The sequence below is a fragment of the Rhinoraja longicauda genome, chromosome 39 (assembly GCF_053455715.1).
Source record: "Rhinoraja longicauda isolate Sanriku21f chromosome 39, sRhiLon1.1, whole genome shotgun sequence".
Classification (NCBI taxonomy): Eukaryota; Metazoa; Chordata; class Chondrichthyes; order Rajiformes; family Arhynchobatidae; genus Rhinoraja; species Rhinoraja longicauda.
In genome coordinates this window covers 7,149,606-7,160,824 of record NC_135991.1, presented here as the reverse complement: position 1 = coordinate 7,160,824, position 11,219 = coordinate 7,149,606, and the positions used below count along the sequence as shown (strand labels likewise).

General features: G+C 50.1%; 1 long non-coding RNA gene across 2 annotated transcripts in view; it reads right to left on the bottom strand.

Annotated features, from left to right (window-relative positions):
- Positions 1–769: 769 nt before the first annotated feature.
- The window catches only part of LOC144611136 (uncharacterized), a 111,402-nt gene continuing 100,952 nt past the window's right edge, over positions 770–11,219 (bottom strand). For both annotated transcript variants that reach the window (XR_013549485.1, XR_013549486.1), the window contains exons 2-4: positions 5,475–5,761; positions 1,927–1,944; positions 770–875 (exon numbers count right to left, since the gene is read on the bottom strand). This is a non-coding gene — a long non-coding RNA (uncharacterized LOC144611136). The remainder of the gene's footprint in view (positions 876–1,926; positions 1,945–5,474; positions 5,762–11,219) is intronic.

Here is an 11,219-nt window from a genome sequence, read left to right as displayed (position 1 = left end):
TGCCCCTAGTGTGCAGGGAGTGGATGTGAAAGTGGGAGAACATACAACCAGTGTGCAGGTGATTGATGGTTGGTATGGAGTCGGTGGGCCGAAGGTCCTCTTCCATGCTGTATCTCTAAACTAAACTAAATCAAACCGTGTGCACAGTGCCCCTTTAGACTTTCGAGATACAGCGCGGAAACAGGCCCTTTGGCCCACAAAGTCCACGCCAACCAGCAATCACCCCGTACACTAGCACTATCCTACACACAAGGGACAATTTACAGAAGCCACTTAATCTACAAACCTGCACGACTTTGGAGTGTGGGAGGAAACCGGGTCACCCGGAGAAAACTCACATGGTCACAGGGAGAAGGTACAACGTCAGTACAGGCAGTACCCGTAGTCAGGATGGAACCCGTGTCTCTGGCGCTGTGAGGCAGCAACTCTACCGCTGTGCCACCTTGCCACCCACTGTGCAGCAATACCACTGCACCACCTTGCCACCCACTGAGGCAGCAACTCTACCGTTGTGCCACCTTGCCACCCACTGTGCTGCAACTCAACCACTGCACCACCTTGCTGCCCACTGAGGCAGCAACTCTACCGCTGTGCCACCTTGCCACCCACTGTGCAGCAATACCACTGCACCACCTTGCCACCCACTGAGGCAGCAACTCTACCACTGAGGCAGCAACTCTACCACTGTGCCACCTTGCTGCCCACTGTGCTGCGGCTGGCAGCCCATGCTGGTGTGGGCACTGCCCCCACTGCCACTGGTGGTACTCACATGGGCATTGGTTCCCCTGTAGCTTCACACTTCAGCACAATGTCGTCGGTGGGGAAGACGGTGTAGTTCTCCAGTGTCTGCTCTGTGATGATCGGAGGCTGAGGCACTGCCAGAGGGAAGAAACAGGCCGGTCAGGTCAGAACGAACAGTGTGCAAGGTACCCAGACCCATGCGAGCGAGCGGAACCCATCCTGACACGCAAGCTATGACTTGGTACTTTATAAACTCTTTTAGCTGGAAAGATTTACGAGGACGTTGTCAGGGCTCGAGGGTCTGAGCTTGGGAAGGTTGGGCAGGCTAGGACTTTATTCCTTGGAGCACAGGATGTTGACAATAGACAATAGGTGCAGGAGGAGGCCATTTAGCCCTTCGAGCCAGCACCGCCATTCAATGTGATCATGGCTGATCATTCTCAATCAGTACCCTGTTCCTGCCTTCTCCCCATACCCCCTGACTCCGCTATCCTTAAGAGCTCTATCTAGCTCTCTCTTGAATGCATTCAGAGAATTGGCCTCCACTGCCTTCTGAGGCAGAGAATTCCACAGATTCACAACTCTCTGACTGAATTTTTTTTCCCTCATCTCCGTTCTAAATGGCCGACCGCTTATTCTTAAACTGTGTGGCCCCTGGTTCTGGACTCCCCCAACATTGGGAACATGTTTCCTGCCTCTAACGTGTCCAACCCCTTAATAATCTTATACGTTTCGATAAGATCTCCTCTCATCCTTCTAAATTCCAGTGTAGTAGGGGTGATGTTATAGAGGAGTACAAGATCATGAGGGAGATAGGGTAGAGTCTTCTACCCCGAGTAGGGGAATCAAGACCTCTGAGGCCCTTCTTCACACGATAGCTGATGGGATGAAAGGTGCAAACCAGGGGAACTCTGTCCATGTTTCGTCGGGGGGGGGGGGGGGGGGGGGGGAGAGCTGAACTAAGGGGCACAGAGGAGACACATGTGAGGGCCTCGTCGATGATTTCATCTCTGATTTTGAATCTGAAGGGTCCCGCCCCGAAATGTCAGCCAGCCTTTTTCTCTGGCAGAGATGCTACTCCAGCACTTTGAGTCTATCTTTGGCATAAACCAACATCTGCAGTTCCTGGCTTCTACATGTTATCTCACCCAAACAGGCAGGGTTAATAAAACAGGAGCCACTTACATTTCTTTTGCAATTTGTCTGCAGGTCCATGCAATGCAAGCAAGAAGGAAGAAAGCAAAGCACAGAGAGTTAGTTCATCACAAAATTAGTACATCACCCCTTTGCAAAATCTCTCAAGATGTTACAATGTGTGTCAGAAACATAGAAAGACGCACAGAAACAGGCCCTTTGGCTCTCAGAGTCCGTGCCAACTATCAACCGTCCTTTTACATTGATCCTGTATTAACCCATTGTTTCTTTTCTCCCCACGTCCCCATCAACCCACGCCACTGTTGGACTGCACACTGCGGGGGTGATTTACAGTGGCTTATTAACCCAGGAAAGCCAGTGTTGGACTGTACACTGCGGGGTGATTTACAGTGGCTTATTAACCCAGGAAAGCCAGTGTTGGACTGTACACTGCGTGGTGATTTACAGTGGCTTATTAGCCCAGGAAAGCCAGTGTTGGACTACACACTGCGGGGTGATTTACAGTGGCTTAGTAAACCGAGGGAGGCCAGTGAGATGTGGGCGGAAACCGGAGCTGGAAACCGGGAAGAAACCCACACGACCCGACCTTCAACTGCGACTTTCTTAAGCATTCCAAAAGATGCTGGAACCAACTATTATTCCACACAAACATGGACTCATGGAGATCACGGTCATTACAGGTGGCCTGGGTGTAGAGGCCAGTGGGGGTCACAACGCAGTGCTGTGGCTGAAGAGGGTTACTGAGATGGGGAGGGGTGTGGGGTCAGGAGGGGGTTACAGAGACGGGGAGTGGCGTAGGGGCCGGGGAGGGGGGGGTTACAGAGACAGGGGGGGGGGGTGTAGGGGCCGGAGGAGGGGGGGTTAACATAGAAAACATAGAAACATAGAAAATAGGTGCAGGAGTAGGCCATTCGGCCCTTCGAGCCTGTACGCACCGCCATTCAATATGATCATGGCTGATCATCCAGCTCAGTATCCCGTACCTTCCTTCTCTCCATACCCCCTGATCCTTTTAGCAAAAAGGGCCACATCTAACTCCCTCTTAAATATAGCCAATGAACTGGCCTCACGGTGTATACCGCTGCACGGTAGCGCAGCGGTAGAGTTGCTGCTTTACAGCGAATGCAGCGCTGGAGACCCAGGTTCGATCCTGACTACGGGTGCTGCACTGTAAGGAGTTTGTACGTTCTCCCCGTGACCTGCGTGGGTTTTCTCCGAGATCTTCGATTTCCTCCCACACTCCAAAGACGTACAGGTATGTAGGTTAATTGGCTGGGTAAATGTAAAAAAATTGTCCCTAGTGGGTGTAGGATAGTGTTAATGTACGGGGATCACTGGGCGGCACGGACTTGGAGGGCCGAAAAGGCCTGTTTCCGGCTGTATATATATGATATGATATGATAACTACCTTCTGTGGCAGAGAATTCCACAGACTCACCACTCTCTGTGTGAAGAAATGTTTTCTCATCTCGGTCCTAAAAGACTTCCCCCTTATACTTAAGCTGTGACCCCTGGTTCTGGACTTCCCCAACATCGGGAACAATCTTCCCGCATCTAGCCTCTCCAACCCCTTAAGAATTTTATATGTTTCTATAAGATCCTCCCTCAGTCTTCTAAATTCCAGCGAGTACAAGCCCAGTCTATCCAGTCTTTCCTCATATGAAAGTCCCGCCATCCCAGGGATCAATCTGGTGAACCTTCTCTGTACTCCCTCTAAGGCAAGAACGTCTTTCCTCAGGTTAGGAGACCAAAACTGCACACAATACTCCAGGTGCGGTCTCACCAAGGCCCTGTACAACTGCAGCAGAACCTCCCTGCTCCTAAACTCAAATCCTCTTGCTATGAATGCCAACATACCATTCGCTTTCTTCACTGCCTGCTGCACCTGCACGCTTGCTTTCAATGACTGGTGCACCATGACACCCAGGTCACGTTGCATCTCCCCTTCTCCCAATCGGTCACCATTCAGGTAATACTCTGCTTTCCTGTTCTTGCCGCCAAAGTGGATAATCTCACATTTATACCTCACATTACAGACATGGGGAGGGGTGTAGGGGCCGGGAGGGCTCCAGGGAAACGAACAGGAGGGGGGGGTTTACTGGGATTGGGCTGACGTGAGAGACAGCACGAGTGAGGTCCTCACCCCCACTTTGTGAGGAGGCAAAGACTGTTTCACCAACATCCAGCCTGCAGCAAGCTGTTAGTAATCGCACGCTTCTCAGTCTATTACTGAACCGCCAGATTCCACAAATTGCTTCTTCAATCTGGCGTCTCACACAAATCTGGTCAATTAAGGAGCTATTACAGAATTCATCCTGTTAATAAGACACAGGTTGACAGTGAGAGAGCAGCATTAGTGGTTAGGGGCTCACACTGCCAACGACGGAGGGGGTTTATATCAATATAACACAGGGAGGGGTTGGGGAGATGGGGAGGGGGTGCAGAAGGATGTGCTGGGGAGGAACCGAATTACCAGCACAGAGTAGAAGGACTGAACGGCCTCTCTTGACTGGAGCAGATGGAAACGAGAGACTCGTCTTTGTGGTGGGGGCCAAGTACTTTACAGCCAGACCACCCACTGAATGGGGAGAGTGCAGAGAAGATTTATGAGGATGTTGCCAGGACTCGAGAGCCTGGGCTGCAGGGAGAGGTTAGGCAGACGAGGACTATTCATTAGCACACAGGAGAATGAGGGAATGAGGAAAGTTCTGTTATACTGTTATACTGTTATATAGAGACCCTCGGACTATCTTTAATCGGACTTTACTCGACGTTACCTTGCACTAAACGTTATTCCCTTTATCCTGTATCTGTACACAGTGGACGGTTTGATTGTGATCATGTATAATCTTTCGCCGGCTGGATTGCACGCCACAAAAGCTTTTCACTGTACCTCGGTACATGTGATAGTAAACTGATCTAAACAGCTGTACAAGATGATGGGAGGAATCGATTGGGTAAATGCATAGATTTAGATTTTTTTTTAGATTTAGAGTCACCTTGCAATGCTGTATGACTCCATGACTCTATCCCAAGTGGAACAGCACAGGAACAGGCCCTTCGGCCCACAGTGTCCGTGCTGAACACAAAAGGTATAGAAGTGTGAAAACGCACACCTCCAGATTCAGGGACAGTTTTTTCCCTGGCTGTTCATGCTCAGTACCTGCTAAAAAGATAGATTTGGTAAAATTATGACACTTTGCAGCACACAGAGGCAATCACCTGGTGGAAAATCACCTCCCCTTTGTAGGCGTAAGATCAGTATACTTTGAGAAAAATTAAATCTAAAAACCTAGCACGTATTCTGAACTGAATCATCCTACCACAACCAGAGAGCAGTCATGAACAACTGTCTACCTCTTTGGTGACCCTCGGACTATCCTTGATCGGACTTTGCTGGCTTTACCTTGCACTAAACGTTATTCCGTTACCACTGTAAATGGGTCGATTGTAATCATCTATTGTCTTTCAGCCGACTGGATAGCACGCGACAAAAAAGCTTTTCACTGTACCTCGCTCGGTACACGTGACAATAAACTGAACTGTAGCCACGGCGAGGCAGCATGGAGAATACTCACACTGAGGAGGGATCCTGATGGAGTTGCATTGCTGGCAGAAGGTCAGCAGCAGCAGCAGAGGCAGCAGCAGCAGAGGCAGCAACGCTCTTTTATCCCCGGTCATTCTTCCCCACGATCAGCTGGGTGACATTACACCCACTGTAGGCAAGTTGGTCAGCCGGGATGGCGGAGACGGTGGCTGCGGGGAGGAGCGGGAAGAGTGAGGGCAGGTGGGGGGAGTTGTGGTTTGGAGCCTCTGATTTGAAGGAAGCTGCAAGTTCTCCAACGTCACGGTGTCAACTGCAAGCCTGGAGCGAGAGGGAACAACAACAAAAAAGAGGGACATCAGTGCGAGTGCGAGAGCTCATGAACATCTCATGTACAGAGGCGACTACTTGTGTGCGAGTCACAGAAGTGGATCTGCAATCACACATTACAAACTCTCCACACTTTTAAATTACTTCCACCGCAACAACTTCTTCAACTCCTCTCAGATCTGTCCATTCTCCGTCCCCCGGGGACCAGAGGCCCAGCTGTTATCAGACGACTGAACCATCCCACCTCAACTGGAGAGAGCAGTCCTGAACTACTACCTCTCTACCTCATTGGAGACACTCAGACTATCTTTGATCAGACTTTACCTTGCACTAAAGTATACGAAAATAACTGCAGATGCTGGTACAAATCGAAGGTATTTATTCACAAAATGCTGGAGTAACTCAGCAGGTCAGGCAGCATCTCAGGAGAGAAGGAATGGGTGACGTTTCGGGTCGAGACCCTTCTTGAGACTTGCACTAAATGTTATCCCCTTATCATGTATCCACATTGCGTACGGCTCGATTGTAACCATATATTGTCTTTCCGCTGGCTGGATAGAACGCAACAAAAGCTTTTCACTGTACCTCGGTACACGTGACAATAAACGAAACAAAACTACATTTACACCCTGACTTATCACAGTTCTGCAGCTACTGAACCACTTCCACCCTCCGATCCAAGCCCACCCGCACCTCCCCGAGAAAAGGCAACGTGAAAATGAGCAAGAGCTGGCAACATGTACAACTTCACCAGCACAGGGAGAGCAGGGGAGCGAGATTCACACCAACACAGTGGGAAAGATTAAAAGCACAGCGTCAACATCAGTCCTAGTTGCAACACCTGACAGAATCAGCACAGAAACAGGCCACTCAGTCCATTGCCAGCACAATGTCTTGGGACTGACAGAAATCACCAGAAGTAGAGCAGACAAAATGTCGAAACAAAGAACTGCAGATGCTGATTAATACACAAAAGGACACAAAGTGCTGGAGTAACTCAGCAGATCAGGCAGCATCTCTGGAGAACATGGACAGGTGACATTTTGGGTCAAGACCAATCTTTGGACTGATTGTAGGGGGGAGAAGAAAGCTGGAAGAGGGGAGAGGCAGGACAAGGAGCGGCAGGTAATAGGTGGATGCAGGTGAGGGGGGGGGTGCTTGATAGGCAGCTTGTTGCAACAACAGCCAGAAATAAGAAAGGAAGGTGTGAGACAGGATTGAATAGTTGTGGAGCCAGTGGGCGGAAATTAGCAGGGGGAGAAATATGCAGGGGGAGAGGGGGGCAGATAGGGGGGGGGGGGGGGTTCCAGATTACTGAATATTGGAGAACTCAATGTTCATACCAAAGACATACACAAAAAGCTGGAGTAACTCAGCGGGTCAGGCAGCATCTGTGGAGAACATGGATAGGTGACGTTTTACAGAGTGCTGGAGTAACTCAGCGGGTCAGGCAGCATCTGTGGAGAGAAGGAATGGGTGACGTTTCACAGAGTGTTGGAGTAACTCAGCGGGTCAGGCAGCATCTGTGGAGAACATGGATAGGTGACGTTTCACAGAGTGCTGGAGTAACTCAGCGGGTCAGGCCGCATCTGTGGAGAACATGGATAGGTGACGTTTCACAGAGTGCTGGAGTAACTCAGAGGGCCAGGCAGCATCTGTGGAGAGAAGGAATGGGTGACGTTTCGGGTCGAGACCCTTCTTCAGACACAATGTTTATACCATTGGGTTAGTAGCTACTACCCAAACTAAAGATGAGGTGCTGCTCCTCCAGTTTGTGTGTGGCCTCACTCTGGCAATGGAGGAGTTCCAGGACAGAGGTCAGTGTGGGATGGGAAGGGGAGTTGAAATGCTTGGCAACTGGGAGATGTCGTAGGCCTCGGCGGAGTGGAAGTGTTCAGTGGCACGGTTGTCGAGTCTAACGCTTGGTCTCGCCGATGTACAGAACCCACATCGGCAACACCGGATGCAGTGGATGAGGTTAGAGTTGCTCTCACAATAGACAATAGGTGCAGGAGGAGGCCATTCGGCCCTTCGAGCCAGCACCGCCATTCAATGTGATCATGGCTGATCATTGTCAATCAGTACCCCGTTCCTGCCTTCTCCCCATACCCCCTGACTCTGCTATCCTTAAGAGCTCTATCTAGCTCTCTCTTGAATGCATTCAGAGAATTGGCCTCCACTGCCTTCTGAGGCAGAGAATTCCACAGATTCACAACTCTCTGACTGAAAAAGTTTCTCCTCATCTCAGTTATAAATGGCCTACCCCTTATTCTTAAACTGTGGCCCCTTGTTCTGGACTCCCCCAACATTGGGAACATGTTTCCTGCCTCTAACGAGTCCAACCCCCTAATAAACTTATACGTTTCGATAAGATCTCCTCTCATCCTTCTAAATTCCAGTGTATACACTCCCCCTATCTGCCCCACCCCACCACCCCCTCTCTGTGTGAATCTCTGTTTTACCTGAAAGGATTGTCGGGGTCCCTGGATGGAGTCAAGGGAGGAGGTATAACTGCAGATGCTGGTTTACATCGAAGGTAGACACAAAATGCTGGAGTAACTCAGCAGGTCAGGCAGCATCTCTGGAGAGAAGGAATGGGTGACGTTTCGGGTCAAGACCCTTCTTCAGACTGAGATTCAGGGGAGAGGGAGATTAGAGATATGGAAGGGTAAGGCGTGAAAACGACAGATCGATGCAGATGCTGATCAAGGGAATGTAGAATGGTTCATTGTTAGCTTTGGGTAAGGTGACATCGAGGCATACAATCAGTCAAATGTCAGTAAAATTAATTAGGAGGACAGTGAAACTAGTCCGAGAACTGGGGTGGAGCAGGGACAGAGAGAGAGGGAAAGCAAGGTATACTTGAAGTTAGACAGGTGTTGCTTCACCTGTGGTTGCAGGGGAAAGTCTCTCTGGTCTCCTGGAGAACCGATGAGGAGGAAGCCGCTGGAGATATTGAACGGAAGGAGCAAGGGCTGGTCAGGGAGGTGAACCGGGATAATGCTTCCAGCTCCTTCAAGGTCAGTATGGGAATGAAGGGGAGTTAAAATGGTTAGCAACCGTGAGTTGCAGTGGGCCTTAGCGGATCGAGCAGAGCAGCTTTGCTGGATGCAAGGCTCTTTCTGCATCGTGTCACACAACTCATGGCACTGTTGCAGCCTGACTGCTGTTGCAGAGGGATTTAGAACATAACATTACCAGCGCTTCACTGCCCCGAGCCAACCTTCTGACAAACGCAAGCCCTTTGCAAACAGGAACGCTGAAATATTCATCAGTGCACAGAGCACCAGCTCCCTCCTCACTGAGCAATGCAAGAGACGGCTCCGAGGAGAAAGCATTACGGGAACAGGAGGAGGTCTTTCACCCCTCAGCTTGTTCCACCATTTCATCAGATCGCGGCTGATTCGTGTCTCACAAGGAACAGGAGCTGAAGCAGGCAGCCTGCTCTCTCAAGCTTGCCGCACCATTCAATACCACCCAGCGCTTCCCTCCCTGATCCCTGTATCCTGCGGTGTCTGAGAATCCATCAAACTCGGGCGTGACCATACTCATAACCAACTTATCTACAGCCAGCCGAGCGGCAGAATTGCCTCCGTGTAAAGACATTTCTGACTACCTGAGTTCCGCGTTGCCAAGCCTTTCACTGTAATCTGTGCCTGCTAGTACTGCACCCTCAGCTCACAAGCCCCTCAGAGCCATCCTGCACGGTAACAGGCCATTTGGCCCACCTAACCCGTGCTGACAATCAAGGTTTAGATTTGGGTTTAGGATTGCCACCTGTACCGAGGAATATTGAAAAGCCTTAGAAACATAGAAACATAGAAAATAGGTGCAGGAGTAGGCCATTCGGCCCTTCGAGCCTGTACGCACCGCCATTCAATATGATCATGGCTGATCACCCAGCTCAGTAACCTGTACCTGCGCGACGCGACGCGCCTTGGGCTTGGCCCGCTGTGGACCGTCCGGTGCGGCCTGCAACCACAACAACCTGGCTGCGGGCGAGGACAGCGGGAGAAGGGAAAGACATTGTGGCCTTCCATCACAGTGAGGAGAGAGAGGACTGGTGGAGACTCACTGTGATGGATGTTTCTTTGATGGATGTTTCTTTTTTGTGTGTTTTTTTTTGGGGTTGGGTGGTTTGAGTGCCTGTTTGATGCTTTTATTGTTGGACTGTGTTTTTGGGGGTTTTAGGGTGTGTGATTTGAATGCCTATTTAATGCTTCTATTGTTGGACTGTGTTTTGGGGGGTTTTTGGGGTTGGGTAATTTGGGTGCCTGTTTAGTGCTTTTATTGTTGGACTGTGGGTGATTGAATTAACATTTTGTTCAAGATGGCCGCGCCGTTGTGTTTGGCTGCCTGCCACTGTATGTTTCTTTTTTTTTTCCTAGTCAGATGTGCAGCACTTTGGTCAACGTGGGTTGTTTTTAAATGTGCTATACAAATAAATTGACTTGACTTGACTTGACTTCTCTCCATACCCCCTGATCCCTTTAGCCACAAGGGCCACATCTAACTCCCTCTAAAATATAGCCAATGAACTGGCCTCAACTATCTTCCGTGGCAGATAATTCCACAGACTCACCACTCTCTGTGTGAAGAAATGTTTTCTCATCTCAGTCCTAAAAGACTTCCCCCTTATCCTTAAGCTGTGACCCCTGGTTCTGGACTTCCCCAACTTGTTTTGCATGCTATCTAAACCATGGTGCAGCGGTAGAGTTGCTGCCTTAAATCGCCTGGGTACGATCCTGACCACGGGTGCTGTCTGTACAGAGTTTGTATGTTCTCCCCGTGACCGTGTGGGTTTTCTCTGGGCGCTCCGGTTTCACCCACAAGCCCAAAGATTGCGGGTTTGTAGATTATTAACTTCTGTGACTTGCCTCTAGTGTGTAGGATGCGAAAGTGGAATAACACGGAACTGGTGTACAGACGATCGATGGCCGGCATGGACTCGGTGGGCCGAAGGGCCTCTTTCCACGCCTTTATACCTAAAACTGGAACAGGCCCTGTCCAAGCCAACCACTTGTTGATTCACTAATCGCACCCTAACCTGCTTCATTCTCTCTACCTACTGCCCCCAAGATTCTCCCATTCACCTACACAACAGGGACAATCGGCTGCCAACCGCCTTGCACAACGTGAACACCCAGGAATGAAGGACATTGCAGAAAGTGGTGAACACTGCCCACTCCATCACAGATACTGACCTCCCCACCATCTACAGGAGTTGCTGCCAGCATCATCAAAGACCCACCCACCCTGGCCACGCTCTCCTCACTCTTCCCATCGGGAAGAAGGTACTGGAACTTGAAAACTGTAAAACCAGCATCTGCACTATAAAATGCTGGAGTAACTCAGCGGGTCAGGCAGCATCTGTGGAGAGAAGGAATGGATGACGTTTGGGGTCGAGAACCAGCATCGAGGAAATTCAGAGTGTCTCTAAGGATCCTTC